Source organism: Castor canadensis, chromosome 15 (assembly GCF_047511655.1).
Source record: "Castor canadensis chromosome 15, mCasCan1.hap1v2, whole genome shotgun sequence".
Lineage (NCBI taxonomy): Eukaryota > Metazoa > Chordata > Mammalia > Rodentia > Castoridae > Castor > Castor canadensis.
In genome coordinates, this window is record NC_133400.1 from 92,168,667 (window position 1) to 92,195,499 (window position 26,833).

General features: G+C 38.1%; 1 long non-coding RNA gene across 2 annotated transcripts; it reads right to left on the reverse strand.

Annotated features, from left to right (window-relative positions):
* Positions 1 to 348: 348 nt before the first annotated feature.
* Positions 349 to 26,000, reverse strand: LOC141417313 (uncharacterized). Of its 2 annotated transcripts, none has more exons than XR_012441836.1 (4): positions 25,813 to 26,000; positions 1,918 to 2,125; positions 1,721 to 1,798; positions 349 to 1,626 (listed from the first exon to the last, which is right to left on the reverse strand). It is a non-coding gene; the product is annotated as an uncharacterized lncRNA (long non-coding RNA). The 2 variants fall into 2 exon arrangements; XR_012441837.1 differs by lacking the exon at positions 25,813 to 26,000 and adding an exon at positions 13,475 to 13,558.
* Positions 26,001 to 26,833: the final 833 nt, after the last annotated feature.

Here is a 26,833-nt window from a genome sequence, read left to right on the forward strand (position 1 = left end):
TGCCCCTCTAAAATTTATATTTTGGACTGAGCTCCATGGTAATGGTGGTAAGAGGTGAGGCCTTTGGGAGAAGTGATGAAGCAAGACAACTGTCCGCTCACGAATGGGTTAGCACCATATAACACAAACATCAGGGAGCTGCCTGAACCTTTGACTCTTTTAGCACCTTGGTTCTTTCCACCATATGAGGACACAGTCTTAGTATCCTCCAGAGGACAAAACAACAAGTCACCACTTTCGAAACAGACAATGACCTTCACCAGACTCTGAATCAGCCAGTATTTTGAATTTGAACTTCCCAGCCTCCAGAACTGTGAAAAATAGACTTGTGTTATTTTTACATTACTGCAAGGTGAGATATTTTATTATAGCAGTACAAATGGACAAAGACAGCTAATGATCTTCATTTACAAAGAGCTAAATTTCTATAGCAATTCTGCACTCCAGGCACGATGATGAAAATGATGATATAAAAACAAGTAGGGCACAGATTCAGGTTTTAAGGAATTCACAGCCCTCCATGCCCTTGCTTCTATTCCCTACTTATATCCTTCAAGAGTTTTCTGCAGTGTTGCTCCAGACTCTCTACAATTTATATCTTAAATGCTCTCAAGTCCTGTCTTCTTCATGCAGCCTTTTCTGAGGCAGTCATAGTCTTTCTCTTCTGTCAATCACCAGATTATTGGTAAAATTTTGGCTATTGTGTTTTGTAATAAGGAAAAGTGCCAGGAGTTTATCTTCCCTTTCATACTGACAATTCCTTTAGACAAGAAGAGCTGCATTTTATTAATTCATCAGTGTATTAAGAAACAGGCTTTGCATTCATTCATTTATTCACTCATTCTTTTTCTTCTTTTCTAATGAAATATTTATGAAGGGTCTGCAATATTTTATATGCTTAAGAAACAGAATCGAGGTAATTATTTTTTCAACTTTCTCATCTTAACTGTTTGTAGTTCATAGAGCAATAGTTGATTCTATAGGCGGGAAAGAACTTCTCTCATATTTTTCTCTGGAATCATTGTTTCCCCTGTATTCACTTCAAACCACACATAGAGTAAAGGCAAACAGCAAATAAGAAATGAGAGTGATCATTTAGACTAGATTTTCTTAAGGTTTCAATAAGATACAGTAATTTCTCTAGGGTATGAGCTGAATGATGGGTAGGACTTAGAAGTTGTTTAAGGGGAGCAGCTAGTCAAAAGCACCAGGCTGCAGTGAAGTGCTATGGGAGCCAGAAACCAGGAGACTAGAGGAGTGGCCTTCTATCAGACAGTTGTACAAAGTGAGTTCACATAGGCAGCACAAGAATCAGATTTAGGACTCTGAAAATAAGCACATACATTACTTTCTAACAGGGGTCGAGCCCAAATACATTGAATCTTAAAAATTTTAGATAATGACACTGTTTACTAGGGATTTTGACTTTTCCCTGGAAAAGTCAGTGGTCTAGTCTTGGTTCTTTCCATTGTTAAGCGTCCTTACAAAGATCTTCAATAAAAGGGTAACCAGTGATCAGAAGCCTTCCCATAAATGAAGCCCACCACATCAAAGGATCATAACTCTATCCATTCTTCACGCCCCGGGTGCACTCCTAACTTCATCATCTGGACAGGCTTGAAGAATCTAGAAGATAAGGAGCAGGATACTTTCAGTCACTTAATAATTTTTATCTTCACTCCACCTTTTCTGAGCCAACACAAATCTGAGAAGTACTTACCTCCTTAGAAATAACACAGCCACCAAAAGACACGTCACCCAACTGTTTTCACCTGTGAGCTGGTCATATGATGCTCATCTACGGGTAAGGAACAGTTAATTACATGAAGTAATTGCCAAGCTCATACAACTAGAGATACAACTCCAGTCCATAGAATAGAAGACCGAGCTCCTCGGGACCATCTGCCCAGTCCACACCTCTTTCTCCTTTGTCTTTCCAAAGTTCTCTTGCTTTTACAGCCACAGCTTCCTCAGGGATGCATTGAAGGTACTGACACAGGTGATCGCTACAGTCCCTACCAATGGTGTTTTCCTTCTTTTGCTTACTCTTCTTTGTCATTTCAGAAGTATGAATGAGTGCTCATGGCGAGGAGGATATTGAATGACTGTGAAGAAGTATATAAATCTGGAACAAAAAAAGAGTTATGATTAATGAAGGTTAAAAAGGGAATATTTGGAGTTTTATTCTCAAATCATTTCAGATAAGAAATGTTAACATAAGAGTCATAGTTTATCAAGAGGGTATGCTTTATATTTTCTTACAATCTACTTAAGTTGGAAATTCTGAGATTCAGCCCTCAAGAGAAATGAAGTTACAAGACATAAGTTCCAAAATGCCTGTGCCTTCCAGTATAGCATAGATTTTTTTCAAAACAATCATAACATTTTCTTTACGATTAAAAAATGTTAATTTATTCTAGTAATCCAGAGTCCTTGTAGGCGGTGATATGAGGTTCTATAATTGTTTGGGTAATGTACTGCTGTTGTTTTTATATTTTAAAAAATCAAATTTGCATGAAATTTAAAGGATTTTCATAAAGTAATAGTGCAATTTTTTTCACCATATCCATAAAGAATATATTCATACTTTTTTCATTTAGATTAATTTTTGCTTAGCTTTACTGTGACAATTTTCTTGCCTGGCACTGTCTTGAAAAAGAAGTCCTCTTCTATTGCTTAAGAATAAACCTTTACAGTCATTGCACAATTATTTTCATTTAGATTCTTTCCCCAAATCCTTTTTCAAACTTTGTATCACTAAAGCAGAAGCCCACCTATAAAATGGAAAGGAAAGAGTAGGACACTATATTTCTAACTTAAGAATCATTTTTCTTCAGTCTGGAATTTTAATGTAGGTGATTTATACTTTTCATAGGGTTCAATTATTAAAGCTATATTTCCCAACTTTAACTTCCAAGTTATCTCCTTCAGAATAGACATCAACTGAGATAATTTCAAATGGTGGTGATTCAGAAAGAATATTTGTCTATATCTCTAATGCATGAGAAGATAAACCCAAATATACAAGTGAAGTGGGGGAATGTCTGTAGCTTTTGGTTTTTCTGCTTTTTATTTCACAGCTTCATTTTTCTGATGACACTGTTGCCACCTATTAATTAAATTTCCACTTAATGAGGTTGAACATCTATAACAAGCTCACATTTTGTATATCTCCAGGAATGTATTATATCATAAAAGAAACACCCAGAAAAGATTGTGTGTCTTTGCTAATATGGATTCATACAAACATAAAATATATTCCCAACATAGAAAATAGACCCTTTTCCCCTATTTGCTGGATGCACATTTCAGTCTCCCAACTGAGAGATCTGAAGGTGAGGAAACTTGGAAGTCTTTGAATCTCAAGAATTAATGAAAGTCAAACTGTCCAGGTGAAGGAGAGAGTTGTAGACACATTTGGAGATTATAATTGTACATTTAATTGAACTCTCAGAGAATTCTTAAGATTGGCTAGTTTGCTAACATAAGGTACAAGAGTCAATGAACTTTGCCTATGTCAAATATATCCAAATCCATGGAATTAGTGAAATCTCCACTTATCCCAGGCACCTGGGATCTATCTCGTCCATATGTTTCTATTTAGGGTTCAATTTAGGCCCACAAGGGCTCAAACAAAAGTTCTAAAATATATTGATGCAACACTAAACTTATCCAATTGGCATGCATTTAAGCAGCATGTAGACATTTCACATGATGTGATTAAATCCTTTATTAACAGTGTCAGCTATTGACAAATTAGTATAAATCAGGCATAGCAGGAAACATAGGCAAATGCCATACTGACTGCATCTTATGTTCGTGGGGAAAAGAATGCAGTCTTTCCAGGGCTCAGCTCAACAAAAGCTGCATGAAAGGACAATATTTAAATGACAATGCTGTTATATGCCCTATGAATATCTATTAGACACTAAAACTGCCCAGATTTGATTCCTAAACTGCAAACAAATCTCATGACTGGACTGAGGATGGCTCCTAGCACTGGTAACTTCACACTCTCATGTCTATTAGACACCCAGATAAGAGGTGCTTTGCAGTGTTGTTGCTGGCACTCTACCAGTCATCCCAGGCCCCTTGATTGATCTAAAGAACTGTTGTAACAATAGCTCCATTATGGCAATCGTGTGCTGACGGTTTGGGACAGCTTCACTTCAAATGCAAGATCAAAATGAGCACAACTAATGGAGCCATCAAAGAAATCAGTTTAAAGTACCGATTTGAAAACACCCACACATTGCACATTCCTCACCAGGACTTTTCCCAGGGGAAAAAATGGTCTGGGAAGGCGGATGGGATACAGCCAAGAAGGCTATAGCCCACTCTGTGCCAGGTTGCCCTCTCTGAACTTTCATCTAGCTGAGTTCATCCTGGCAAGCTGTGGGGATTCCAAAGGACATAGAGAAGGCTGAGCAATGTCCGGGTTTCTCACATCTCCTGGTGAGCACTGTGACAGGGAACATCCCTGGGCATTGTATCCCAGGAGAGCTTGAGAGGAGGCTCACACTTGAATACCAAGGGTGCTGGGATAGAGGGCCCCGCAATACAATGGACCACACAATGGAAGCACGAGGGTCAAGATCAAAAGCAACTCACATTCAAATGAAGAAACTGTGTAGCGTGGTCTTAGGAGCCATATTCCGACTCCATGCAAATGGGTAGAATCAGCTGCTAAAGAAAGGGGTGGTAACCATGGCATTTGTAGGAACTTTAAAAATCTGGGCTGAGAAAACCAAATCTGGAAAGAGTTCCTGAAAGCATAGTCAGACAATTGTCCAGAAGCATTAACAGAATCCTTTGTAAGTCTCAGCAAAAGGCAAGAATTTTAACATCCAAATTTAACAGGAATCATTCGGGTTAGAATAGATCAAATAAATTGATCATTTATAGACAATTTGAAAATTACATTAAAGGACAAGAATTTTACCCATTATAGCTTCTTTAAAAAATGACCCAGCAGTCTTAATAACATCATATTGTCAGCAAACTGCAGATTTCCTTAGGGATGCCCTATGTGACTACAAACCCACTCCAATAAATTGAATTAAATGAATTTACAAGAAGTTTCTGCATGAGCTACAACTCATGGAATCCACCTGTTTTTTACAGGTGCGGAGTTATAGATAATTCCACTATGGCATGGTTCTTACCACTTCTTCACATTGGAGGATGGGTGTGTGTGTGTGTGTGTGTGTGTAGTGCTTGAGATTAAACTCAAGATCTCTTAAATGATATGCTCAGGCTCTACCCTGAGGATAATTTTTTAAGTGTGAAATGAGAAGAGCTGATGCAGCATTTCCCAAGCTGTCGTCATTCTGCTTTCATTTTCTTTGCCACCCTTCAAGTAGCTGGAAATAAGGAGGGTGAAATTGTTTCTTAAGGTGATGTTCTTAACCAGCACTGTCCTTTCACTTGAGGAAGAAAAGCAGAATGTGATTCCAGTACTGATGCTGGAACCATCAACTAAGCCCTGATGTACACCCAGTGAGTATAAAAAATTTTGCAGAACATACATATCTGATTAAGACAGATCAAGACAAAATCAAGACCTCTGTGTTAGTTACTTTTGTGCCACTGACAAAATAACATAAAAGGAGGATTATTTATTTTGCTTTTCGTGTAAGAGGTTTCAGTTCATGGTTTGGGCAAAGTACCATGTCCACAAGAGCATGTGGCAAAGTAGGTTCTTCACATCTTGGCAGACAGAATGCAGAGAATGACGAAGGGACTGGTGAACAAGTGTAACCTTCAAAGGCACACCCCAGTGACCTACTTCCTCCAATTAGGCTCCAACTCCTAAAGCACCCACCACCTCCCAAAATAGTGCTACCAGCTAGGGACCAAGTGTTACACATATGAACTTTGTGGGGCAGCTTATATTTAAACATAACATCCTGGCTTTGTCCCCCAAAGGGTCATGGCCATCTCATAATGCAAAATTGGTTTAGTTGATTTCTAGTCATCCCCAAAGTCTTAACAGTTCCAACATTGTTCCAAGGTCCAAATTAAAAGTTTCTTCTAAGACTCAAGGCATACCCTTAGGTGTGAGCCACCAAAAAATGAAAAAGATTTAAAATTACATACTTCTAAGACACAATAGCACAGAGTAAAATTCCTGTTCCAAGAGGGAGAAAGAAGAGAATAGCAAGGAAAGATGAGATTAAAGAAAGACCAAAACCCAACAAGACAAACATTAAGTCATGTAGCTCATGTCTGGTATCTGAAACACACTATGATGGTGTGATGTGAGCTCCAACAGGTTGGAAAAGCCCTACCATTATGGCCTTGCATTTGTAGCCCACATGGCCTCTCTTTTCTACTAACTCCACTCATTGCCTGGAGCTTTCCTTGGAAGACATTCCACATTCCTGCCAGCTCAAACATGCCAGCTTCTCCATTGCAGCTTAGCCTTCACCTTCACAAATTCCCACATTGCCTTCTCATGGGCTGCCTCCAGAGATACTGACCATGCCACACAATGCCTGGCCTCCAGGGCTTTTTATCTTGAAATCTGGGTGGAAGCCTCCATGACACCATACCTCTTGCATTCCACATGCCAACAGTACCAAGGATAGAGCCTTGGCTGAAGTTACCTGAGTACTGATGGGTAAAATTACAGGGAAACAACCTCGTAGCAGCCATAGGTGAGCAGGGCTCCCCACTTCTCAAAGGAATGTCTTTCAAATGAGTTTATTGTTTTATTCCTTTGAGCCTGAAATGGTTAGAATCTGGCCAATTCCTGAGATGCCATCCTATTGTTCAGATAAAAAATATCCAGCTTCTTTTTAATGGCATTAATCTTTTCAGAAGCCATTGTCTTCCTTAGTCCCAATGTTACACTGACTTTTGTGACCAAAGTGCAAGTTTTCAAGTTTTTCTGCTCTGCTCTTTCCTCCTGGCTAAAAGTAGCCAGCAATAAACATGCAAGGGTCTAAATGCTATATAATTTCCTCTGCTTTATTAACTAGTGTGTCATTAAATTCAACCTCCCACAAAGTCTCAGGACATAGACAAAATTTAGACAAATTCTTTGCCAGAATGTGTCATGAATAGCCTAGTCCAATTCCCAATAGAGCCATCTTTCCTATCTGAAACATCTTTACTATATGCAATTCCATCAGTCTTCTGGTCCTTTGAGTGTCCACCAGAATAGCCCATTAAGCTACACTTATAATATTCTAGGGCTTTCTAGACATCTTCAAACTTTTCCAATATCCTCCCTTAAATCAGTTCCACTTGGTCAGCTACTTACACCATGATCCTACTCCTCTGGTACTAATTTTTTGTATTAGTCAGACTGCATTTTCTATGACAAAATACCTGCCAAAGCAACTTAAAATGAGGATTTATTTATTTTCTTCATGGCTTTAGAGGGTTTAATCCATAGTTGCAGAGGTAGTTCTTCACCTCATGGCAGACAGAAAGCAGAGAGCAAGGACGGGACTAGGCATCAGGTATAATCTTCAAAGACTACTGACCTACTTATTCTGCCTCTTAAAATTTCCAGCACCTCCCCAAGCAGCATACCACTTGGGAACAAAGCATTCATCAACTTAGCTTGTGATGGTCATTTCATATTCAAACCATAACAAACTCCATGTAACTACTTCTGAATACAAACAAAATGTGAATATTGCACAAGCCACAAAAAGAACCCAATATCCTTTTCTCTGTGCCAAAAGGCCTGACTGTGGCTTCTTTGCTAGTTATAACCTTAGTCCTGCTATGTCCTTAGTCTTGTATGCCCTACTTCTAGATAATATTTATGAAGATACCCAGTCATGGACCTACCCTGCTTCCTAACAGCATCTTGTCTAGAGAGCACCTTCAATTACTTCAAACAACCTCAAAACCACCTAACTCAAACCCAAATCCTATAAGTCATTTCTAGTGCCCTGTGGATGAGACACCCAACATTTACCCAGTGTGTGTGTATACTGCCCCCATTTCAACTTATTTAAGCCCAAGGGTGTCCTGGCTGTCATTTACTACAGGGCACTGACATCCATACTCCCCATAAACACACTCAATCATGACCAGAGCTTCAACTCCCCTCTCTGGGTAGATAGCTTGCAAATCTCCATTTCTAGCACTAACTTTTCATTTGAATTAGACTCAAAACTTCAAATGCCTGTTAAATACTCCCAGGTGCCATGTTGCTGGAAATTCAAATTCAGTTTGCCCCAAACTAAACTCATTATCTCCGCTCCCATAAAATCTCTACTTCTCTGCAGCTCCCACCTCACATAATGCTATCGATTAATTTTTTTGTAGTGTTTTGGGCGCTAAGAAGGAAAGAGAACCTGTAGAAAAGTAAAAAGTTGCCAGATAATATTATCAGGAGCACTTAAAATTTTAACCAAGTGTGAAATTGTATTTGATTAGTGCAAAGGAAAAATTACTCTGGCACTTGCTAAAGACTATATAGAAGGCATTGTTTGAGAAGGGACTACTGAAGTGGGGTTTGGCAGTGGGCAGAGTGTGCTTGACTATAAATAAAACATTAACAAGTGGGGATTTACATCCAAGGAGCACGGTGTGTGCTAGTGGATGGAAAATTACTAATGGGAAGCATGAGAAGTATGGCGGGAATCTTGCTAAAACAACTGAAGGGAAATTTTGGTGGATGCAGACCAGAAGGCAAGATATTTGAAGGTGAGAATGAGGAATTTAATCCAAACTCACCCGCCTGCATTCTTGCTTAAACTGCGTAGAGCCCAAGGTCAGAAATTAGTCTAGGAGGGGCTCAGAAGAGCGTGAATCAGGTTTGGTGAAGGAAAGCATCTTTGTCATCAGTATCTATAGCTTTATTTAGGTTTAATTTTATTTTTTAAGACTTCCAACAACAACAAATAACCAAAAGAAAGTAGAGATGGGAGGTTTCAGGTTCAAAGCCAGCCTAAACAAAAGTTAACATGAAAGCCAATCTGAAGAACAAACAAACAGCAAAAGGACTGGGGACATGGCTCAGGGAGTAGTGTGCTTGCCTAGCAAGTGCAAGGTCTTGAGTTCACTGCAAAACAATAATAAAAATCTCCCCAGTCCTGTATGACCATTGTGTGTTCCACCCCCAACATTCCAATTCATATAATTCAGAACATGAGAAGGAAAATCAACTATGAAAAACAGAAACCAAAACAAATTCTCATTCAGGGGTATTGATGAACAGTAAATTCAGAAATTATCAAAATTACTTGCACTCTGAGCCAGGCACCAGTGGCTCACATCTGTAATCCTAGTTACTCAGGAGGCAAAGATCAGGAGGATTGCAGTTTGAAGCCAGAGGGGCAAATAGTCTGCAAGACCCTATTTTGAAGATGCCCAACACAAAAACAGGGCTGGTGGAGTGGCTGAAGTGGTAGATCACCTGCCTAGCAAGCATGAGGCCCTGAGTTCAAACCCTAATATCACCAAAAAAAATTTTTTAATGAAATTACTTAAACTCTGGATATTGCAATTGGGGCAATACATTTTTCCTTTATAGTCTTTAAAACACTAAAATAAAACATTACTTTTGATACAAAGAGTTAAGACTAAATAAAGTCAAATATTTGGAGTATTCTCTATAAGATTTTTAAATAAAATTCTTAATATCCAACAGTTATTTTTAAATACAGCATTTCCTTAATATACTCCTTAAATCCCCTTTCCAAATCCTGACTGTCCCTAAGCATCAGGGCTTTCCTTATAAGTATTTTTTAAGAAACAAAACAAAACAAAGATGACCATGTTGCTATATCCTATCTACTTTTCTGTTGATGGTTGCTTTGCCCTCTCTGCCAGTTCCTGTACTCACCTCAAGTAGCCAAATAAAAACTTACTTTCCCCAGATTGCAAGGTTTTAAGAGGAAAATCATGCCTGTCCTGTTCATTACTGCATTCTTGTCACATTTATCAGCATCTAACCCAACATGCGTGTTGACTATTGGTTAAGTGAATGAACACACCCATTACACTAAGTGGATCCATTCCTCAAGACATGAGCATAGACCTTGTCTGTCTCTTCTATCCAACCAGAATGAAATCATTTGCGCTCTCAGAAGAAAACTTTCCTGACCCCCTCATGAAACAGAAATCTTGCTGAAAGCTTATGACAGTGTTTCATAAATGTGAGATTAATCTTATATGATATCAGTAAGTATTGGGTCACTTGTGTCAGACAGATATGAGCTGCTTTAGAAAATGGAGAATAATGTAAGGACAAAGGCACTTTCTGAAAACCTGAATAATAGACACATATGTGTTACAAGTTAATTATGTAAGCTTTTACTTTACATTCACCTTTATAAGTTTCAGTGTAAAGTGTCCTTAGCATCCTCATCAATATAGTAATCATTTTTAATGGAAAATTTAAAATCAAATGGCAGAGATGATAATATAAATCCAGTCAATTTTATGAAATAGAGGAGAGAATTGCATTCTTCCAATCATGTATTAATTTTGTGTAAAATGGGCTTTTCTTTCATCACCTTTCCTGTTCTCACCTTTGTATTTCTCTGCTTTTTTATCATTTCACTATCTTTCAAATGCTCCTTCTTTCAGTTGATCCTGTGATAATCTCATCTCATGATTGCCCTTCTTTCCAGACTCTCAGATTGAGGAAATCAGACACCAGGTTGTATTTATCTGCCATAGATTTCCATATGCTATAGGAGTAAGGACAATTTTTAAGATTTGAAGAATGAAAAGATAAAAACATGAATGAAGGAAGAGACTGCCATTAAGGAAACAAGGAGCAAACACCAGTACTCAGTATACTGAAACATGAACAACTTGATTATATTTTACATTTTTAAATTGTAGTAAAATACAAGCAACATAAAATTTATAATCTCAGCTATATTTAAGTGCCCAGACCTGAAACATATGCACATTGTTATGCAAACATCACCACTGTCAATCTCCAGAACATTTTCATCTTCTCCAATTGAAACCGTCCCCATTAAACCATTCTCTGTTCCCCACCCTTTGCCCTTAGCCCTCCACCCCTGCAACCCCACAGGACACTTGGCCTGCCTCCACCTTTGAGCAATTGTAAATAAAGCTGCCATGGACTGCATATGCAAACATCTGTTTGAGACAGATCACGTTCCCCATCCTTTTATGTATATACCCAAAAGTGGGACTACTGGATCATATAACAATTCTACATTTAACCTTTTGAGAGACCAAAATACTATTTCCCACAGCAGCTGCATCATATCCCATTCCCACCCATAATGCACAAGGGCTCCAACTTCTCTAAATATTCACTAATTCTTGATATTTTCTCTTTTTCCTAATAGACATCCTAATGGGTGCCTCACTATGGTTTTAGATTACATTCCTCTACTGTAGTGTTTAGCATCTTCTCATGTGTTTATTGGCCATTAGCTATCACTTGTATCATTGATAAAGTACTTATAGTAACCACCCCATGAGCAGGTATTTGAGCTTCTCACACCTATAACTCAGGTTTTTCTACTGATCATCTTTGATCGTGACTTGTGCACGTTTTCTTTGTGGCCAATTGTCACTATAGTTCTGGAGCTTTTTATCTGTAATCTCATTTGATATCACCAAAGAGAGAGTGCTTATACTGGTGCCCCCATTTTAAAGATGAGGTTGAGGGTTGTGCATGGTGGTTCATGTCTGAAATTCCAGCTACTCAGTAGGAGGAGATCAGGAGGATCAAGGTTCAAGGCCAGCTGTGACAAAAAGTTAGTGAGATACCATCTCAACAAACAAGCTGGGTTCTGGTGGCACATGTCTGTCATCCTAGCTATTTGGGAGACATAAGGAGGGGAATGGTCCAAGGGTGGCCTGGGCAAAAAAGCATAAGGTTCTAACTGAAAAATAATTAAAGCAAAAAGGGTTGGGGTATGGCTCAAACGAAAGAACAACTACCTAGCAATTTTAAGTCCCTGAGTTCAAACCCTCTCTCATCTTTTTAATATATATAAAAAGATGTAGCTGAGACAAGTCAAGTTGTTATTCAAGAACATCACTAATTATTGACTCAAATGGAACAAACTCTGGGTGTCCAAAGATAAGGTAACTTATTGGAGTGAACATGTTATACTAATTGTGTTAATAAGCCACACAGCTACTGACCATGAAGAAAAAAAGCAAAGCCCTCAACTAATTTGAATATTCTTTCATATTTAGACTCTCTTTAAGTGAGCAAGAACCCTATAAAAAAAATCTAGACAGCAGACAAGCCCTTTTATCTCATGGCAAATGGAGCCCTGATTTATAACCCAAGCACTTTATTTTATGCCTACACACAGCCTAAAAAATGTTGTTTAAGTTTTAATACAGATGGTCCTTCAGTTTGACAAATGCTATTAAGTAAAATGCTGTTATGCATAAAGGAGAAAAAAATAAAGGGACTTAGTTAAGCATTTCTCATTAGCCCAGGGGCAAGTTCATTAACTATGCTGAAACTGTTTTGTGTAATTTATGCAGTATATGCGTGCACATAAAGTTCCATGTAAAATAGGTCATTTACTTAATCAATAAGAGCAACATTGGTCTCTCCCACTAGATTCAGGAATCTCTCAGAGTTTCTCTTATAAATCTAGTCTTTGGTCACTTATGCATGGGAGGATCTTCCATTAAGAAGCACACTTTGGGATTCAGTAAAGGTTGAAGAGCCTTTTTATGCAGGAAATAACAGAATCGGGATCATTAGTAGCTCTGAGCTACTAACCCCCCACATTCACCCCTTTCTCCTTAGAAGCTGTGTGGAGGATTGAAATCAACTTCCTCAGCTGCTTCCTTTTCTACATCTGCTACTTTGGCAGCTTTCTTATTTTTATTCTAGGTCAAAAAGCATTGTTTCAAAAAGAACCTCAGATCATTTCCAGGATTCCATCACTTGAGGGTTTTCTCCTAACAGTTCTTAGTAAGTTCTCAGATCTCTGGATCCAATTGTGAAATGGATTCCTCCCTGATATTTTAAAAAATGACTGCAGTGATTTCATTTAGAAAGCAACCCATTGCTTTTCGAGGTATCTTAGAGATGATGTACAAACTGCAGGGAGAAAGTGGACATTTCTTCTTCTGAAAGTGGCCTTGGCCTTTAGAGGATGGAGATGATCAGACCTCTCATAGACACAGCAGCTCCAAGGTCCCCTCAACAAAATCTTTCCCACATGAGCTCTCCCCCCAGGTGCCCATCCATTCATGAAGGCACATCCTATTAAGAGTTTAGTCATTGTTGTTAGGGGAAAATAAAATAAGTAGTTTGTGAACAGAGATATGCTGCTCCCATTGCAGCCCAAGTTCATACACCAAAGAAGTGAGTGAGTAAGGAAATGGGGTGGATAAAGGAGTCACTGCCCCACCAGCCTAAGGTGCCTAAAGGCTGCTTAATAGCACTGAATTTCTAGCAAAATAGTCAATTCTTAAAGAGCAAGAGGGACTGTAAAAGATGATAGGTGCAGAAGAAGATAAATTTTTAATTTCATACATTTACCTGGCAGTCAGTGGACTTCCTACCAACGGGTTCAGTACACAGTTGAGTCTAGTGAGACAAGATGTTAATGGGCTTCCAATCAAACCATATGTTTCTGTTGGAAATGGAGGAGATTTCTAAAGTCAAATATATTCGTGAAATGGTGGAGCTTATCCACAGTGAAACATGTCTTTACAAGAAGAATTTGTCCTCTCCAACATGGTAAACCCAGGCCACAGCTGTTAAGCACCCAAATTGAGGCCAGTCCAAATCAACATTTGTAAGGGCAAAAACAGATGTCCAATTTGTTAGTCATGATATGAAAACCAGCATAAAATCTCATTAATATTTTCACATGGATTACATAATGAAGTGGTAAGATTTTGAATACATAGGGTTAAATATATGATTAAAATTTATTTTACCTGCTCCCTTTTTACTTTGTTCAACATGATCATAAGAAAATTTCCCATGGCATTTGTGATGTAGATTGAGTTTCGATAAGACATTGCTGATACAGGACTTCTCAGTATCTTTAATATGCTGAATTGACTTGAATATCCCTAAGAGTTGATGGAGTGACCAACATTTCTGAAACTAACTTGACCTCTGAACTCTATTTTGTAGAGCATTTATAAATCTTCCTTGAAACACCAATTTTCTACAGTAAACACTTTCAGAAACCTGTCATAATAACAATTTAATGTCTGGCTCACTCTAATTCAGACTCAACTACCTGTCACATTCAGTCGCCTAACAAATCCACAACAATTTCATATATATTTGACATATCTGAAATAATCGGTGAAGCAGGAGCTATTACAGATACACGTTTTAATGCTTCATACACGTTTTAATGCTTCATTCACTCATCTAAACAATTTCCTGAACAATTAAGTCCTTAAATATTAAATGTCAGTAGCTCTTTAAATATTTACACATCTTTACAGGTATTTAAATATTCAATAAAAGTTATGCAATTCAGCTCCCTAAAACATAATTAAAACCATCAGTCCATTATATAAAACTATTTTAAATCATGTTAAAATCAATTATTTTAATCATCTTTTTAAATACAGAATGAACATGCAAAATATTGAGAGAATGCCAAAAGTCATTATTAGAAACTGGTAGTCAACTGATTTCAAAAATACTAAATTTAAATTAAGTTTCAGTTAAGAGGGTGCAGATGTTGGGTGGTTAGACCCAGAATGGGGCTGGAGTTGAACAGTATCTCAGGAAAGTGGTATGAGCACAGACATATAAGGAAGAGCCACACGCCTTCACTTAGGAGATGATGGCTTTTCAGCAGTAGACATGGGCTTCCTCTCTGCCAGGCCACCTCAGTAGACCTGGGCAGTCGCAGCACCCCTCACATGTGGGCTTACACTTGGCAAACTTCAGCAAAGCGATACAGAGGGAAGTTATATATTTGACTCTTTAGGAAATTAATGTAAATGCTTTGCACTATGAAATGCATAATAAGAATTTTTTCTGTGCATTTCACAGCCAAAGAGCTCTGAACATTTACCTGCACATCAACTAACAAACTACTTATTGATGAGTTAAGTGTGAATGACTGTGGAACATGAATTGCCTTCCTTTGAAAATACACATGGCTTTCAGCCTTGAAGTAAAAAAAGGCATTGGCACCATATGCCTTATATTTTCCTGAACCTGAAATATTTGGAAAGTGCATGAAGGAATTTACCTCCACCTTCTGCTACATTCAATAATCCCTGCCTAAGCTATGCTTGTGTGAACTATTTTGAGAATGACTCATCTTGTTCATGGATTTGTTTTCTTCCAAATACTGACACCTTTTCACAAAGGCACTAGCACCTTTTCACAAAACCAGCTGGAACAACTGTGACCGAAACATACTCTTTCTCTTTAATTCATTACAGATCATTAAGTCAAGCCCCACCAGAGGCCTGGGGTTACTGTGAGCTGGCTTGGGTGAGGACCACACTTGGACCAACTTGCATCCAATTCTATCATTTTTACATAGTTCCTCATCAGCCACTGATATGAAAGATCTGGGTATCTCTGCCAGAGGGCTAAGTGCAACACTGGCACCTTCTCATTTGTCATGGAATCTGCCCTGAGTTATCCACCTGCTTGTGCTTCAGTTTCTTCCTCTGAAAAAGCCGAACAGTAATACCCACCTTACACGTGTCCTTGGAGCTTAAACAAGTTAGTGGATCTAAAACTCAAACAGTGGAATCAAGCATACTGTCTATACTCAAGAAATATTGGTTATTACTGTGCTAGTTTCTAAGATTAATAAAATTCTATATAGACAAGAGTAGGGTTACCAAGTGAAATATAGAATGCCTACTTGAATTTGCATTTCAGATAAATGATGGATCACTATCTTAGTAAAAGTATATCCTGTGCAATGTCTGAATTCACTTGCTAAGTCAGCAACTTTAAGCTGGAGTTCTTAGTGCTCAAACTCAGATTCTAGGGCCCAAGGAACATCAGAAGCCATACTCATCCACAGGAAACATATTCTCCCCCATTAGAAGTCCACACAATGAACAGGGCCCAAGGCAATATGAAGAGGGAATCTCTTATTCAAAATCTATTAATAACATGTACAGAGCCCTGTGTGAAGGCCCGGGTCATTCCTTGAACCTAGCCTTCCTCCTGCCTCCTAAAGTTCTTTGGTAGAAAAGCTTGAGAAACTCTGGATCATGTATTTTCATCTCTAAGTTTCTGGTAAATAAAACGTTCTTTGAAACTTCTTTTTTCTACATTGGCTCCATAGCTTTGTCCATATAATTCCATGTTATTTATTTATATTACCCAGTTCTTGCTGAGTCCAGGTTATCTTTCTACTATGCTTTCAAGAAAAACTGGTTTAAAAAACCACTATCCTGTCCTCAATTTCCTGTCCTACCAATTTTTTAATACAGGAACTAACTTTAACTTTTTTTTATGAGTGAGCAAAATAAAGACACTTTGGGTCCCTATAGGAAGAACTCAGAGGGTGACTTCAAGACCACACCAGACACAGATCCTGTGTCTTCAGGGAGCATTTACCTCACTGGATCTACTCATCAAGTGTGGTCCACTCACAGTACAAATCTGTCTTATTCAATATCAGAATCTTCATCCTGCTACAGACTTAAAGATCTTTGTCTATTCTTGATCTTCTGTTGTGCTGTGGAAACCCATGAAGTTTTTTTGCTTGTTTTTGCTTGGGTTTTTTTTTTTTTTTTTGCAATGCTGAGGATTAAACCCAGGGCCTTGCCCATGCTAGGTAAGCACTCTGCCACTGGGCAGACTACATCCCAAGTCCCATGAGGCTTTGCTACAGTTTTTATTTTCTAAGTTGTTTAGGTTCCTGGTAAGCATTGCCTTTAATTATTCATTAGCATTTATTGTCTTTCCTTATCAAAAAGTGGTGATGAACTAAAGAATTCCATCTTCCTTTTCTGAAGCAAATAAGTGACTCTAGTTTTCCAACCCCTTCCCACAATTTAGCTGTCTATGAAGTTCCATCGCTGGGGGTGGAAAAGGTTATAACTTTCTTGTACAATTACACTGGAGACATTCTGAAACCTGCTTATTTATTTTTTAAATAAAGTTTTATGGTTTTATGGCCTGTCAAACAGCTATATCACTACAAATGCTCATGTTCTAATGGGCAAAAAAGTAAGATAAGACAAAACAGTTGGCAGGTCCTTTTAGAAAAGAAGCATTCATTGAATTAGGTTTAAGTTGACTAACTGGCTACTTTATTTATAACATATTATTTGTATATCAATGGCATTTTCACATTTGCATTATATACCTCCATGTGCAAATAAGCAGTTTCAGTAAAGTGAGACTCTTTCAGATCAGTTACTAGGTCTATTCTTTATGCAGACAGAAACTTACTCTCTTTCTTCTATATGTCATTTATCTATATAATAAAGTCATGTTCTTAATCACATTACCACATGTTACATCTCAACCAGAGATGGCTTCAGTACCCAAGACACATTACATCCCACTCCTGTAATAGAATCACAGGTCTTATGGACAAATTTTTTCATCTAGATTGACAGATACAATGTGTGCCTTTCCTCCACAGACCAAAGTAAGGGTTTGTATTCTTTATTTTTATCTCCAGAACTGTCAGCTAATAATGTAGTTGTTCCAATTACAGGCACTACGGGAAACTACAGCCATTTGGGTGAAAAGCTCATTCATGAATGTGTGGGCTTGATAGCTGAATTTTATTCCCTTGTTAGATTTAGATGACATCCTTTCTTATACATGTTGCAAAAGGACCTTGTTACTCTGACAAGAGCTTTATAAAGCAAGAACTTGCAAGAGAGAGGGAAAAAATGAACGAGAAAGAAATGTTATCTGAGACAACTCTTTACCTAAGCATGCACTCTCACAACTTACGAATTAACCTCCAGATTTCAGAAAATGCACAGAGGCCAAAAAATAACACGGACTAAAAATAATGGAAGGAGGGAGACCATTGGCAGATTATGGATCTGGAGCTACAAAGAAGTAGATGCAGCCATTCGATTCTTGAAGCTTTGGGGTTACAGGTCACATAAAGTAGGATTGAAAGATGGATGTGGGTTTCAGGACATTCTAATTTACTAGCTATTTAAACGAAGAACTCTGTTTCCCCATTTATAACATAGGGATAATAATTGTACTTCTCCCCCCTTGGACTGTAGTTGTAAACATTAAATGGAATACTGGCTATAATGCATTTTGTATGGCTCCTGGCACAAAGTGCAAAATAAATGTCCATCATCATAACCTGCCCAACCTTGAAAGGGAGGGAACCTCAGTTCCTAAATCACCTTCCCTTACCTTAAAACACATGGCCAGATACTGTTGTGCTCCTGTTGTTCTAAAGAGAAATTGTTTCCCATTAATCAATGAAAAATGAGTACCTCATTCGGACTTAGATCTGTATTAAGAATTAAAAAATAAGCATTTTTGTCTTGCATCATGTAGAAAAATTGTAAACTCAAGGTCTAAAAAGAGACAGGAGAGTAATAATAAATAAAATAGTTTTATTATACATTGCTCAATATTGATGAACAAGAAGTATATGAATTAGTACTTAAAATAGTCCACAAAACCAGTCACACAAAAAAGAGAAAAAAATGCCAAATAAGATACTGTATTGTGCATTGCTAAATTTGGAGCAAGAAATAGTACATGAACTGCTATTATATGCATAATTAATGTGAACTTCTTCTCAAGGAAGAAGAAATTTACATGGATTGGAGTCACCTGACTAGAGTTTCACATGGCTTGGCTGGCAGGTGGTATCCAGCTCAATCTTGTTTTCACACCTTTTGCAAAGGGGCAGGGTGACAGGAACTGAGAACAGAGAATATTATGATGTGCAATAATGACAAAGGGGCTGGGTGATTGTGTTATAGTTTTGATATGAAATGTAACCTGAAGGCTCATGTGTTGAAGTCTCGATCGTCAGTGCAATGTTGACAGAAGGAGCTTTTGGGAAATGACCAAGAGGGCACTGCCCTGGTCAATGAATTAATCCAAAGAGGTAATAATTGGATGCATTATTGGGAGGTAGTGGTGACTGATTAGAGTAATTGGGTCACTATGGGCTTGCTTTTGAAGAGATATTTTGTCCCTGACCTCTTCCTCTCTCCATCTGTCTGCTTCTTTGCCAACATGAGGTGTAAATCCTCCTCCACCACAAGCTCCCACTGCCATGATATTCTGTTTCATCTCAGGCCCACACCAATGGAGTCATTCAACCATGGACTGAAACCTCTGAAACTGTAAGCTAAAATAAACCTTTCTTCCTTTAGCTTGTTTTCTCAGATATATTGTCACAGAAAAAAGAAATCTGTCTAACAGAGCTTGGAAGATGGTGGCTGCCCTCTAGATCTTATTCTGGAGGGAAACCACAGCAATCAGGTTGAAGTATCATGGGGTATGTTATAGGAAGATCTGAGTTGGAGACCCACTGACTTGCTATTTTATGTGACCCACTCTCACAAGGATCATTTACTCTCCAGACTGACCACTTATTCAAGGAAGACTTACAAGAGAGAAAATCAATACTACATGTTAAATTTTCCCCCCTAACAGGAAATATTCAAAGCACATATACTACAGGAAGGGTGACAAGATATCCTATGCAAAAGGTTTAAAAATGCAATTGAAATAAATTGTTGTATTTATCAAGATATTTATATTGCAGTCCCATCTATGATCCAGTTTTCATTTTCTAAATAAAGAAAGATACTAGATGTCCCTGGGGTTTGGGGATACTCCAAGAGCTATGCCTCATTGTGGGTGGGCTTTTGCTACCTACACCTTCTTCCCAAACTTCTCACCCAGGAGTGTGATGTATCTTCCTAGAAGTCATGATGTCCACTGTGTCATTATTCTCATCTGCCCTTCAGGTGCCCTTTGGGAGAGTCCACAGTCATGACACTCCATTTCCCACTGCTGTATATGCTGACTGTGCTAGGCAGTTTTGCATGTCATCCAACTCCATCCATGCTAGTGACATCCGTTTCCATAGCAACTAATGTATTTCAACAAGGGGGAAATGGAGGATTCTCAACTAAAAATAGAGTGAAAATTGAAGAAAATGAGCAGTAAAACTAAATGCAGGTGATGGGTTGTGCTTATGGCAGAGGGAGCTTGCATATTAAGGCCGAGGGTCATTGTTAAGGGCAGTGTTCAAAGTTTGTGGTGTTGCAGATGTCCAATTCCAGGTCAGCTTCATCTCTATCATCATCTGTATGGCCCTTTTCATATTCAGTGAATATACACAAGTACAGTGGGTTCAGGGAAAAATCACTGTCTCCAGATACTTTCTTTTACTAGATTAAGACAGTAATTGCAAAAGACAATGCAAAATTTTAATATTGGTGTATGCAAATTGCCAAGGCTAATACAACTGGAGGCTGAAACAAATGTCTTGCTACATTATCCATTGTTTCTTAAGACAAGGCAAGAAAAAAAAGTAAGGAAAGCACTATGGATTAGTTAGCAGTGGGCTTCTGGAGTTGTCACATAGAATGTGACCTGAAGCAAAGTCATTTAAACACATGCAACTCACTCTGCAGCAGATGCAAAGAGGAAAATCCCAGCATCTAAATGACCCTCTGGAGCGTTTGTAGCACATTTTTCTTTACAATTGCCTTTATGCATACTGTCTACCCTGGAGGAGGAAAATAATGGCAATTTAGAGCATCAATTATTCAGACTAATCATGTAATCACAGGTTTGGCCAAGACCTTGAAAGAGCATTCAGTCCTCTCCCCTCCTCCAGGCGGGTTTATATTCAACATCTAAGATAGACTGGTTTCCACAATGATCTGTCATGATAAATTATCCATTATAGCCAACCCTTCTGAACAAAGATTCCATGGTCCTGCCCCCCAGCCCCACAGAAACTGTTTATTCTACTGTCAGTTTTTAAATTTTTAATCTGGATAGATGTTTGTTGTGATTTATATGCACCCCAGCCTCAGTGAGGTTTTTGCCAAAATCTTGTGGTCCTTGTTCCTATTACATTTAGCTCCAGTCTTCTCATTTTATTCCCAGAAGTATGGATAGCATTTGTTCATTGTTTTTTGCCCCTCACTTCACATATTTGCAGCTCTTACTAAGTCTCCCAGGGCTCACATAAAACATTTTCTGACAAAGAAAAATATTCACAAAATGTGGTTCAGTGAAAAAATAAGCTCCTATTTCTGAAGAGAAAACAGCAATAAAGGGAGAAACAAGGCAGTTAAATACTGGTATCCTGGCATGGAATGAGGAGACTGCAGGATTTTATGCTCACACATTAACAGTTGCTAGCTCTGAATGCTTGAAGGAAAATTCAGGGTCATCTCCCAGTCTTTCTTCCTCCCATTTTTTGAAAGCTCTCAATGTATTCTGGAATGATAGCATCAATGTTGTAGTCCTAAACACATTACAATAAGAAATGAAGAGAGTTACTAAAGTAAAAGACCAGTAAAACATTGGTGTCCAATGTCTTTTTTTGAGACAGGGTCTTGCTGCGTAGCCCAGACTGGCCTTGAACTGATGTTCCTTCTGCCTCCACTTCCCATATGCTGAAATTACGAATATGTTTCATCAAGCCCAGCTCTATTCTTGGAATCTTCACACACTAGAGCATTCTGTATGCGTCAGGTGCAAGTGCTCCAGTCATGTAGGGAGGTGGGTTGCCTTCACTCTGAATGAGTGCATCTATCTCTCCAGTTAACTTTTCTTCATTTCCAACCTCCCTGTCAGAATCAACTTTACTACCTAAACTACCAAATATCTCAACATATATTAAGGAGAGGATAGGTAATCATGGATACAGCTTTACTAGAATCAATTTGCCCCTTTAAATTGGGAATGCTTTTAACAAATTGCCATTTTTAATGGGACTACAAGTGTAAGTCCTTTGTCATTTGAATTCAGGAATTACTCATATAATGCTGGCTGAATGTTTGGCAACTATTTGATTTAAACTAATCCAGTGTCTGTAGCTCAATGATTTAATCTCACAAAGGGATATTCCTAAATTCAGCATCTTACTTATTTTTTTATTGTCCTCTTTTATATTCCAATGCACATTTTTATTCTAGTGGGTGCTACATAAGAAGGTAAACATTATGACCAGAAAAAGAACTATATTTGACAATGGAAGCACCCTCTCCAGAACAAAAAGGGGAGGCCAACCCAAGGACTCAGTCTATACTGCATAAGAGAGTCATGAGTTAAATATGCTTGGTAATATGCTAGGCACTGTTGAACAGCCTCCAAAGAAAGAAGAGAAAGGGATAAAAAAGGAACAGAGGGAGGGAGAGAAGAAAGAAAAAAAAAGGACTAAAGGGGCAGAGGAGAGAAAGAAAGGTCTACATTGTAGCATTTGTCCATTTTTGTGGTGTAAATGTGCCCACCAAGGGCAGTTTCTGTCTACACAAGTTGTTCGTACTGAGCTCAGAGTCAGGAGCAGATGAGCGCAACTGGCCATGGTGAATAGGTGCCAACTGGTTCAGTACATCACAATCATAATCTTTTAGGTCCCTTGCTGAGGATTTCCTGAATCTCAAACTATGATTAAACAACAAAGAGCTGTATGTGATTAAAGAGCACATTAAAAATTTTTTTAAAGACCTAAATAAAGGAAAAATTTATGTTTGAGTACTGGAAGAGTCAACCTAATAAATTTGTTCTTTCTCCCCAGAGTAATCTCAACACAGTGTTTTATTAGATAAAGATAAGATTATGTAAAAGTTTATATAGAAAGATAAAAAAAACTAGAACATTTAAAATAACTTTTGAAAAAAAAGAATAAATTAGAATGTTGTTTTTTACTCAACTTCAAGACTTATGACATAGCCACAATAATTAAGACACTATGAGGGACAAGCTCGTGGCTTAAAGGGATAGAGAGCTTAGAGAAACTCACCATTACACCAGATAGGATTTTGTCAAAGGAGAAGGAAGAATAGTTTTTTAAAAAATCATACTGGACATTTGAATTGCTTTCAACTTTTGGATATTGTTTATAATGCTGCTAAAAACAAAGATGTATAAATATATCTTTACAACCTGGCTTTCAGTTCTCTTCGATTAAACATTATGTTGCCTGTACATACAATGGAATACTGTACAGCCTTAAGATGGAAAAAAATTCTGACCCCAGTATACTACAAACATAGATGAATTTCATTATCCTAAATGATATAATCAGTTCACAAAAGGGCACATATCGTGAATAATTTTTTTCATATAAGATAGCTAAAGTAGTCAGATTCAGAGAGGCAAAAAGCCACAGTGGTTAAGAACCAGTGAGGACTATTGTTTAGTGGGTGCAGCTTTAGTATGGGAAGTTGCAAAAGTTCTGGCTACATAACCAAGCGAAGGTGCTTAATGTCACTGGTTTAGAAATAGTGAACATAACAAAACATATTTATTTTGCCACTAGTTTTAAAAAGTGCTGGAACTATTACATATATAAAGTAAAATAAAAGAAGAAAGACATAAACAAACAAAACTTTGCCTAAACTTTATGCTGTACAAAAAAAAAATTCAGATTTAAAATGCCAAACTGCAAAATTTTAGGAAAAAAGATAGGAGGAAATCTTCAAAATCTCAATCTGGGTAGAGTTCGGAGACATGACACTAAACACAGAAACCACAAGGGAAAACTGATAAAGTGGATGTCATCAAAATAAAAAATTACGCTGGTGAAAATCCCTATGAAAAAGACAAAAAGACAAACTACAAACTGGAAGATACTATGTGCAGCCCCATGTTCAACGAAGTACTTGTACCTAGAATATGTAAGGAATTCTTAAATCTCAAATCTTGACAGCAAAGACCAAACAACACATTTAGGAAACACTGAAGAGGAGATACAGGTGCCCACATAGAAATATATTCAACACCATTACCCATTAGGAATGTGTAAGCTAAGCAGCATAATGAATTATCATTACATATCTACTAGGACAGTGAAAACAACAGGTAATAAAAACACCAAGTGCTGGGGAGGATGTGGAGAAAGTGGACCTCTTGTGCAGGACTGCTGGAAAGGAAATGGCAGGACTACTCTAGAAACAGTTTGGCAGTTTCTTGCAATGCTGAACATGTACCTATATAACCCAGCGGGTACACTTTGGGGCATTTTCCCAGAGAAATAAAAGCTTACAAATACCAAAAAAGCTGTACATGAATGCTTAGAGTAACTGTCTTCATAACAGCAAAAAACCTGAATCAAGCCAAATTTCCTTCAGTGGATGAAAGGTTATTCAAATCATAGTTCATCAATAGAGCTGATGGCTATTTAGCAATAAAAAGAAACAGCCTCATGACATATGCAGCAACTGGATGGATCTCCAGGGCATTAGGACTTGGTGGAAAATGTCAGTCTCAAAAGGTTCCATATTGTGTGATTCCATTTCGAAACATTCTCAAAATGACACAGGAGATGGAGAACAGATTCACTGTTGCCCGGGGATAAGCACTGGGAATAGAAGTGCAGAAGTAAAAGGGCAGAGTGAGGGAGGGCCTCAAGGGGATGAGACACTTCTGCATTGCAATTGTAGTGGTGGTTACAGAAATTGATCCATGGGATAAAATTGCCTTGGATACTACACCTCTACCCCCAACACACAAACACATGTAAAAGCTGATAAATGCTAAAAAACATCTGTATGGTCCAGCTAACCATGGTGGACCTCTCCCATCATCTTAGCATATATGACCTTGCACTACAAATATGTGTCAGACATAAGGGAAGGAACTGGGTAAAAGGCCATGGGAATTCACAAACTAGTCTTTACAACCTCCTGTTACTCTAATTATTCTGAAATACAAGTATTTTTTAAAAGTCAGATGACAAGGTCTATGAAAGACCAAAGACAGTGATTCCTATTTTTCCCCCAACTCTCTAATTTCATAATCTCAAACTTTCTATAGGGTAAAAAGATGAAAAAAACCAACTAAATCTATTTATTTATTTTAATGCACATATAAATAATTATTTTAGAGCATGCTTATAGTCCCCAAAGCCTACCTCCAAGAAGGAAAGGAAAGAAAATTATACAGAGAGCAGGAATCCAGGATAACATGGCAACCCTTCCTTGCAGGTCGTTCTTTCCAGTCTTTTCTTTGGCTCTTTTCCTGGGAGGGGGCACACTTTCCACCCTGGGGCCTCCAGGCACTGCATTCTCAGCTATCACTCCTGAACAGCAGCTCTTTCCCTCCTCTTTGCCATACGAGGGTAGCTGGCAGCATCACACCATTGTGCTGGCAGCCCCAGGCCACAAAATCAGATGAATAAATAACCTTTTGATTTAGAAACGTGACACATTTGGCAAGGGGCAAAGGGCGCATTTTTCCCTAAGTGTTAAAATATTGTCAAAGCTACAGACATTTTTTGAGAGGAGACAAGTTACAGAAGTGGCATATAAATGACCCCTAGAGACCCACTTGTGAAATATGTTCTGAAAGCTAACTCTTTCTTCCTTTATGATTGCATGTAGCTTCACAAAAAAAGATACAATTACTGTTGTTGTTGCTGTGAAACACATACGCAAAATAACCAAGAAAATGCCCCACCCTGGTTAACCTGCAAAGAGAGGCCAGGGATGGAAATAGCAATGAAAACACGAACTCATGGGGGAGAATTTTTGTTAATTATGGAAGAAAAATGAGAATGCCAAAGAAACGTCTTAGATCTAAGTTTTTATCTTCCAAGCTGTGACTTTCTAAAATCTTTCAATGGGTAACAACAAAACAAATTTGCTTTGATCAACCCGAAAGGCCCGGCCTCACTAGCTGACACAGATTCTGCATCTAACACCTCCCAGCACAATGTGCAGTGATATAATTACCTCCTGTACAAGTCGGTCCTTGGGAATTCAGTTGATGCCAGGCATAGAGCACCACTAGACAGCCATATGGTCCTCCCTCTCCCTCTGTGATATTTTTATTCAGAAATTTCTGCACAGGTCTTGATTTTTGGCTGTGGATTTCTGAATTTGTCTTGTGAGACTCTCATTGCCCATGGTAACTCTTAGGAGCTGCCTTTGAATACAGAGGTAAATGATTCATAATGGAACCAGAGATTCTTTTAATGAACTTACCCCCAGGGATATCAAGCTCTTTTTATGAGCAAATTTAATGAATCATAATGAATTTCATCATATGAAAATGATGTGTATATACCATAAAGGAACCACAAAGCTAACTATCCCAGATTCGAAAAGGAACAATAGGGAAACTATTTGTAAGGACGACATATGGAGACAGAATAAAAAACTTAAATATTTTAGGGATTTTCAATATAAATAATGAGGCATATAAATACCATACACATGATCTCCAAAGTAATCTTCAACAAAAATAAGTAATGTATACAAATTATTTTTATAGTACTTATTAAGGATCTTAAAGCTGTTTATTTCAAACATTGGAGTTTTTTGAGAAAATAATTTCTTCCCTTTAAAACTTTATTCAAATTTCCATTCAATGATGAAGGACTCTCCAGCCATCCCCTCCCTGAGTGCTTCAAAAACTAGAGTCTCCCCAACCTGAATCCCAGCTCTTCAGTAGCCCTCAACCTGAGTTATCTGTCTCTGACATCAGACTAGACCCTAAATCCCTAAAATCGGGGATACACAAAGTATAGTCTTCTCTCTCTGTGAACTTCCTATCCAGGGAGGAGACCAACACAGAAACAATTGCATAATGCATTTTTATAAGTTGCAATACTGGAATAGGCACAGAGCAAGCATTTCCACACCTGAAGGAAACTGAATAGGCTTTCAGGAATTCATCTTTTATCTGAAGATTGATGGATGATAGTTGCCTTTTCAGATATGCCCCATATCCTTATCTGTCCTGTTCTGTACC